Source organism: Prionailurus viverrinus, chromosome B4, assembly GCF_022837055.1.
Source record: "Prionailurus viverrinus isolate Anna chromosome B4, UM_Priviv_1.0, whole genome shotgun sequence".
NCBI lineage: Eukaryota > Metazoa > Chordata > Mammalia > Carnivora > Felidae > Prionailurus > Prionailurus viverrinus.
This window is the reverse complement of record NC_062567.1, coordinates 42340314-42349373: the sequence shown is the minus strand read 5'-3', so window position 1 is coordinate 42349373 and position 9060 is coordinate 42340314.

Sequence of the window (9060 nt, the reverse complement as noted above, 5' to 3'; positions counted from 1 at the left end):
CTTTCTTCTTGGGCCCGTGAATGCCTGGGTAGCTGGTGCACAGCTGGGCAATGCCTCTTAGGTTATCTCATGGCACCCCTAACTTTTCACGAGGAAACTAAGACATCTCATTGGTTGACTCCCCTGAATTTACTCTGTCAAGTTGAAAAAGAAGACACAGCTGGAAACATTCATGACTCAAGACTTGCTCCTTTTAGTAGGGCCATGCTTCCATGGTTAGGGGTAAGGGTAAATGAACATATGATCAGAAACCTCTCCCTGACTCTTGAAGACACGGCAGATTCCTTTGCTAAAGATAGTAGCGGCCCAACAAAAATCCTTCAACTCTCAGGACAAAGTTGTTCCTGATAACAGGATAGCCCTTGACTATCTTTTACCTGAGCAAGGAGGCATCTGTGTGCATCTGGATTAACACTTTTGGGAAAGGTGAAACTCAGGTACTTAAGATCACCGAGCAAGGTGCTTGGCTTAAAAGGTTGACTCCTTGGGGCACCTGGGTGGCTTAGTCGGCTCAGTGTTTGACTTCGGCTCAGGTCATGATGCCACAGTTCTGAGTTTGAGCCCCATGTCAGGCTCTGTGCTGACGGCTCAGAGCCTGGAGCCTGCTTTAGATTCTGTGACTCCCATTCTCTCTGCCCCTCCCCCACTCATGCTCTCAAAAAATAAATAAATGTTAAGAAAAAAAGTTTGACTCCTTCCACAGAGTCATTCCTTAACTTTTTTTGATCTGTAACCAGTTTAGGTCTTGGAGACCATGGCTTTGAAGTACACTTCCAACACTGGGACTTGCCCTGCTTTTAGTAAGCATAATAATCTACCCTCCGTGTTGTGTTCCCTCAGAAGTTTTAAATGTATGTTCTCAGCCATTAACCACCAAGCAAATGATCTCCCTAAAACTGGAACATCTAAGGAATGAGGAAAATAACCAGCTCAAAGAATGTGAATCAGAAACCGTGACCCATGAATAACACAGAAGCTGAGTAAAAACCATCATGACCTACAGGTACCACACAAGGAAGCAACAAAAAGCGTCAATTGCAGGGCAGTAGCCGAGAGTGGAGCCAATGCCTTACAATTTGATCCTATCTCTCAGTTAAATGGAGAGTCTGCTCAAAAGGGGGGGAACAGATGGTGGTGTCACTTAAAATGGTGTCACTTGGACCGAGTGCTCAAATTCGGCTTAATACCCAACCTGATTGCAGTTTCAACCTCCCCCAGAAATGGAGTCTTAACCGGTCAGTCAGTAGTTTTTCCATCAGCACCAGTGGGTCTGCCTCCTGGGTCCACTCCATCCCTCAAAGAAAGATGAGATAATCTGCATGATAAGACACCGTGCTTTCCCCCCCAAGAAAGCAGCCTCCTCTAGAACAATCCTTTTCTTCTGCTAATAACTTTCTTGCCCCCACTCTCCCCTTCTATAAAAACCTTCCATTTTGTACAACTCCTTGGAGCCCCCTCTACTTGCTAGATGGAATGCTGTCCCATTCACGAATTGTTTAATAAAGCCAGTTAAATCTCCAAACTTACTAGGTTGAAAGTTGTTGTTGTTGTTGTTGTTTTCCCCACAGGTATGACTTAATTCCAAATATACAGATATTATCCATCCCTTCTGAAGACAAAATAATGCACTGGGTCCTTCAGGTCACAGAAGTAATCAACACAAAACTTTCCAACTTCAAATTACTCTAAAACTTGGAGGTCCATTTCCCACCGCTTTCTGCTCTTGTCAGCCCTTGAAAACTCTACCTTTGAGCACATTAACCCAAATTGTGTGGAAAAAAATACTGAAAATGTTAATAATAGGGCCATATTAAATATCCGATAGTAGGAAAAGAAAGCGGGAGGAAAACTATGTGGCCCTTGGTCTTACGCAAAGAATATAATAGAAGTTATCAGGAATTATAACTAGGCGAACCAGAGGGTGGGAAGGTAGAGTGGGAAAGAACCACAAAATTTAATGGCTGTGGTTTCTATCCTCTTCACAGATATTTACATGTGAATAATGCAATCATAGTCCTTCTCCAAAAAAAACGAGGCATCAGCAATCATTCTAAACGATTACTCTGCACCTCTGTGTATTTGCTCTTAAACTGTCGGCAAGGAAATCTTAAACTAAAACATTTTAAATGAACCGAAATGGTAAATGGCTTTCCCAGTGTTTGCTGAGAACCAGTATGATAATAGAAGCTGGTGTCTACTGAAATGGAATGGAAGCCACAATAAAAACAACAAACAAAAAGCACAACAAAAGCTATTCAATTGTTTTCAATTCATCAGTTCATCAGCAGTGATATTTGGGATGGTCATTTTTCACTCAGAAAAAATGTCAAGCACACAGGACAACACCTTTTTGGTTGTCTTAACTGGAATTTATAACAGGTATTTGTAGAACCGGACTGATTGGAATAATGAACTGCATCAACTGAGTAAGAAAGAGGAAAATCAATTTCACTTCATTGGTTTTCTCCTCATCCGCTTGTCCATAACCAGAATATGTTTCTTGATCATGATACTGATCGATTCACGTCCACTGGTGCTCTCTGCAGATCCACACAGCAGTGGTCAAATTAAAAAAAAAAATTATGGGGCGCCTGGGTGGCTCAGTTGGTTGAGAGTCCAGCTTCGGCTCAGGTCATGATCTCGCAGTTCGTGAGTTCAAGCCCCGCGTCGGGCTCAGAGCCTGGAGCCTGCTTTGGATTCTGTTTCCTTCTCTCTCTCTACCCCTCCCCACTTGTGCTCTATCTCTCTGTCTCTCAAAAAAAATAAATGTAAAAAAAATTTTTTTTTAAATTATTATTCTGTTTTGCCTGAGGATCGACCACTTAAGGGTCTGCTTTGACACCTGCCTCAGCATCTTCTATTTCCTGAAGGTAGCTACTTTTTTCCATCCTCTTTTTCTCTGGTTGAAGTGGAAAACCAAGAGGGTAATCGTTGTTATTTTTCTGGGGTCTTTGTTCTTTTTTTTCTTTTTTAGTTCCCAGTGATAGACCATATACTTCCTATTGTTTTAAAATGAGAATCAAGCAAGACATCATGGAAGATTAATATGAATGAAACACAAACCATTATTTTCTTAGTGCCCATCAATGTTCAGATTACCATCCCCTTAACCTATTCCCACAGCATCTTTTTTTTCTGTTACTTTTTTCTCTTTGGAGACATAGCAAGTTTAATATCAATAGAGTTTAATATCAAAGGGTACCAGGATCCTAACGCTGAAGCTTGTGTAAAAGCCATGACACTGGTGACTTCTTTCTTCTTTCTCTTTTGGACTTCTATCCTGCTGATTCTTACCCAGGTTTCTGTTACTTCTGGGTGGACTGGGGAGATTCCGGGCCCAGAGGCCTCTGCCGCACCCGTCCTAAAGATGCCAGTGAAGCCTCTTGGTTTCATCACGAGAAAGAATTCAAGGACGGACACAACACAGTGGGTGAGTGGTACCAGCAGCAAAGTTTACTAAAGCAAAAAATACACTCCCGAGACGTGAGAGTGGGAGAGAGAGAGAGAGTGAGAGAGCAAGCGAGCTGTGCATTGTGAGCTTCTATCTTTTCTTGACAGTTGTTAATAAGGGGGTGGAATATACATTATTTGAGCTGGGGATTTCTTGGCAACTGGGTTTCAGCACCATTTATTTCTTCCTGACTTGGTGAAGGGTTTCCAGCCTACTTTGTCAGCCATCTTGGGCCTGTCTGGTTTGATCCAGCTTCTTGTGGCTTTGCTTTGGGATGTTGCCAGGACAGGCCTCTGACTCTCCTGATAGCTGGCCATGACTTCTCTTTGCTGGCTTCCGGGCATCCTGTTAAAAACTAACTAACCACCTCCAACAAAACCCTGAAATCAGATTCGTGTCCCGCGTGCAGTAAGCCAATCTCTGAGTCACTGGGTTTGAAGCAGAGAAAGTTTTGTTATTGAAAAGGCAGCTCAAGGAGAAGGCAGGGGAGCACTCCCAAATTTGCCCTGCCTTTGTTGAGCCTCGGGACAATTTTTATGGGGCTAACAGGGTATGTGGGAGTTAGGGCAGGAACTGGATAGGCCTTGGAACTTCTCAAGGGGAGACTCAAAACTTTTGGGATTTTGAAAAGAACAACTTTAAATCCAAATGACAGCCCTGCCTTACTTTAAAACTAAGTTCTCTTTTCTGCTTAATTATAGATCTTTTGATAGAAAAATAATAAAATACAATTGCTGAGAAGTCTGTTTTGCTTGCTGTTTGCTACGAGCATTGTGAGGCCTTTCCTGAACGTAATCCGCTGTGTAGCAGAATGGGTTATAAACCTTCCTAAATGTAGTCTGATATGTAATAGAATGAATGATTGTACATAAACTAACCGGCATTTCTCGCTTCTGTAAACCTGCTTGCTTAGCACACTCCTCACCTACCCTACCCCTTCCCCCTTTCCCCTTTTTTTCTTTCCCTCCCACCACAAGTAACGGACAAAGCCTTCCCGCCAAAGGACAGACAAAGGACGCCCAATCAGAGAACAACAAATGTCCTTACTTTTAAAATCAACCAATCAGGCCCCTCATAATTTAAAACCTCCCCTGTGCTACTTGTCTCTGTCTATAAAAACGCTGTACCAACCCTGCTCGTGGCCTCTTGCTACACCGGCGACGAGTGTGCGGAGGACCAGGTTCGAACCTGCAATAAACGACCTTGCTGCTTGGCTTTGGCTTACGACTCTGGTGGACTTCCGTGGGAGGTTTTGGAACTTCGGGCATAACAATTTCAAGTTGCTTTGGACATCAGGGCTCCATCCGGGGTTTCTGGTGCATTACAGGTTGGTCTTGTGTCTGCAAAACAGACATTATAAGGTAGCCTCCCTCCCTGGTTCCTGCAGCAAGTACTGGGGAGGAAAAGGAACGAAAAACAAGGTTAATAATTCTTGCAAGGCTGTGGAGGAATGTGCCTGTGCAGTGCATGAGGTTACAAGGGAGGAAACGCCTACTTGAAGGTTTACATTGAATAAAGCATGTGTTTGAGTTCATTTTTCCCATCATCTGAAAGCAGAACATTCCTCTGAAACTTTCTGGAAGCTGAAATGGCATGAAGCAAAGAAGCAATTGCCATTGACTTACATAGAAAAAATTTTGAGCATTCCCGATCCCCCCAGATAACCTGTCTTGGGCCTTTCTGATACCTCAGGACACATCTTGCTAAGGGATGCACAAAGTAAATTGAAATAAAGCACAGGTGCTCACAGACACAGTTTAAGGCTCTGGCGGCTTGAGGCTGAGATGCCCAGGGCGGTTCCCAGGCAAGGCGCTGGGTGGGGCCCCTCCCACGGCTGAGGTGAGCGCTGAATGCTATTCTTGCCTTTTACCTTTTTTGCTAAAAGCAAAAAATCCTCTTCGGAGTTCTTTCAGCTCACAAAAACAGGTAACCAATGTAGGTCTTCTGGAAAAGTCAAGCGGCATAACAAGAACTTTCAAAAAGCAGGGGTACTTGTAATAGTGTACAGCCATGTATTGTCGCCTAGCAAGCTGATAGTGACATCTGGTAAAGTAGGCCATTCATTTATGGTCTTAGGATTTGGGGGCAGCTGAAGTGCTCTCTAACAGGAAGGGAAACTTAAACTCCGGAATAAATGACACTCCTCAAAGGGAAAACATGGAAAATAAAGATGTTGAGAATGTTTGGGGAGTTTATAAAATCTATTCCTGTGTCTTCCCCTTGGACTTTCTTGTACTCTAAATATAACCCTAGGTGGGGCGCCTGGGTGGCTCAGTCGGTTAAGCGTCCGACTTCGGCTCACGTCATGATCTCGCGGTCTGTGGGTTCGAGCCCCGTGTCAGGCTCTGTGCTGACAGCTCAGAGCCTGGAGCCTGTTTCAGATTCTGTGCCTCCCTCTTCCTCTGACCCTCCCCTGTTCATGCTCTCTCTCTCTGTCTCAAAAATAAATGTTTAAAAAAAAAATATAGCCCTAGAATCAAATTTTTCCTATATGTCTAGAAATAAATAGATGCATATTTATAATTATATAATTTACAACGTGTTTATAGTTTCACAATTTTATAATAAAATCAGATGCTTTTTTTAATGTGCTGAATGACACCTGAAGATGTAGACAAACTGAATCGTTCTTCAAAAATTGTCCATCAGCCCTCCTTTCTCCTTACTGTTATTTACGGAAAACTTTGCTCTTCAGTGAAGGAAACTTAAAAAGTAGGGTAACCCTAGGAAGAAAAACCTGACTGAGGACCAAAAGGCACAATTTCCGAGCTGCAAGATTTTTTTTGTTTGGTGTTAGAATTCTCCAGTGTCCCTCCCTCCCTCTCTTCTTTCTTTCCTTCCGCTGGAGGACTTCCAGGATCTGAAAGTTACAATGTGTAGGCTGTGTCCTTATGCTGTGTTCTGTGTTTATTTCTCAAGTTTCCCCCTGCATAGAGTTAATGAGGTATTTCTGTTAATTTCCCCTTTGGTGGTTGTATGGAAACATTCTCTCTTTGATCCAGAGAATCATAAAAGGGGAATATGGTAACATCGGTAAGTATAGTATAACACGTAGTATAGTATAACCTTGGTATAGTAACAATGGTGCAGTAACATTACTGAGAAAAATAAAAATGAGACATGTGACAAAGATTCAAATCAAGGCCACTCTGCAGGCCATTCTACCAGAAAATACTGTAAAGGTAGTATTTAGAGACATTTTCTTCCATAAATTTAACCCATCTTCCAAGAAAATGTTGTATAACTTTTTATGTCTGGTTAATTACCCTGGGCTGACGGCAAAACAAAAATAGCCTATTATACATACTTGGTCAGTGAAGCTTCTGATGCCTATTATACATTGCCAATACACACATCCTTCTTGCAAGCAATATTGAATATTTTTCTAGCATACATCTTGACCTAGCATCATGATCAGAAAAGTCAGATTCTTTAACCAAACTAAACCAAATTATAAGTGACATCTGTGGTGTTTTTTTTAAATTTAAATTTTAATTTTAATTAATTAATTAAACTTTTGTTTTGTTTTGTTTTTTTTGTTTAGGTCTTCGTGTGGCAAATGAGAGTTGAATTTTTTCCCTGAGTCATGAACCGGCAACATTAAAAGAAACAGTGTCTTTATTCTCCGTTGGTAGTAATGATTATGATTATAACGGTAGGAGCTGGCAACATTTTTGAGCTTATTATGTCTAAGGCATTTATTTGAGGATAAGCTTTATACGAATGAATTCTCAAAACACCCCCCCCCCCCCCACACACACACACAGCAAAGTGAATAGGGAAACATTAGGCAGAGAGAGAGATAAGGGACCTTATCTCTGCAAGTGGGAGGCTGAAGAAACAGCAGGGTTTGGGCCAAAAAAAAAAAAAAAAAAAAAAAAAGGAAAAACGTATTCCAGACCCTCCTGGGCAAGGTCCCATGAGTGGAGTCCCACAAACTTTCCGATAAGGTCCCAATAAGAAGTCAGGGACAGAAATCCTCAGCGGCTACCCAGTCGGGACCCCTCTCACTCTTGCGAGCTTTATACTTTCCCTCAATAAACTCCATTGTTTTGCTCACTCTCTGTTGTTGTCTGTGAGATTCATTCTTCGGCTCTGTGAGACGAGGACCAGTGTCTCGCCCACCCTCCTGTAACAAACGTAGTTATTATTTGTCTCTACTTGATAGAAAATTTCGAGGCAGACCAAGTTAAAATAGCTGCCAGGCTAGCATGGTTTTACCTGCAAAGACAATACAGCTAAACGAATGACACAAAACAAAATGAAAAGCAACGTATCTTTATAAGAGATAACACAAATGAAAATTCAAAACAAAACAAACAGAAAACCATAGCCAAAATGAGAATTTTTTTGAATGCAGGTATACACATTTTAATTTATTTAAAAAAAAATTTTTTTAACGTTTATTTATTTTTGAGACAGAGAGAGACAGAGCATGAATGGTGGAGGGTCAGAGAGAGGGAGACACAGAATCCAAAACAGGCTCCAGGCTCTGAGCTGTCAGCACAGAGCCTGATGCGGGGCTCGAACTCACGGACTGTGAGATCGTGACCTGAGCTGAAGTCGGCCGCTTAACCGACTGAGCCACCCAGACGCCCCCTTTTTTAAGAATATATTTACACCTTTGGGGCGCCTGGGTGGTTCAGTTGGTCGAGTATCCAACTCTCGATTTTGGCGCAGGTCATGATCTCACAATTTGTGAGATCGAGCCCTGCGTCAGGCTCCGCAATGACAGCATGGAGCCTCCTCGGGATTCTCTCCCTCCCTCTCTTTCTGCTCTTCCTCCACTCATGCCCTCTCTCTCCTGAAATAAATACATAAGCATTACAAAAAAGTATATATTTATACTTTTAAAACAGGACGTGTACATATACGACGAGCCGGCATGGTTGACACAGATCACATCCACACTGGTGAGCTTTTGGGAATCATTTAAGGTGCCAAGAATAGTACTATGAAGACAGACAGGGTAAGACTAAATCACCGTTGCTCTGGGGAGAGCGGCAATGATAGACACGGTAGGTAAGGAAGGAGCCTCGCAGTGGATGCTACAGCAGGAACAACTTCCCAGTGTCTCCATATGCAAAGTTTCGAATCTCCGTGACTGAAATGGCCCAACCTATCCAAACAGCCTCCCAACTGGGCTGGCGATTGCAGGTGGTAGATGAACTCAGGCATAGTGTGCACAGGGATAGAGAGGAGTAGACTCAGAGAAAAAGTCTTGAAGAGATCAAAGTTCAGACAAGCGTATGTGTTGATTCACACATGCTCCCACAAAGGGCATTATTTAACCATGACCAAATGGCCTAAACATGGCTGTAAACACAGTATTATAGCTGGAGCTCTTATTTGAGGAAACAAAACAACTCTATTTTATTTATTTTTATTTACTAATTTTTTTTTTAATGTTTATTTTTGAGAGAGAGAGAGAGACAGACAGAGCAGGAGCAGAGGAGGGACAGAGAGAGAAAGGGAGACACAGAATCCGAAGCAGGGTCCAGGCTCTGAGCTGTCAGCACAGAACCCAACATGGAGCTTGAACTCATGAACCACAAGATCGTGACCTGAGCCAAAGATGGACGCTTAACTGACTGAGCCACCCAGGTGCC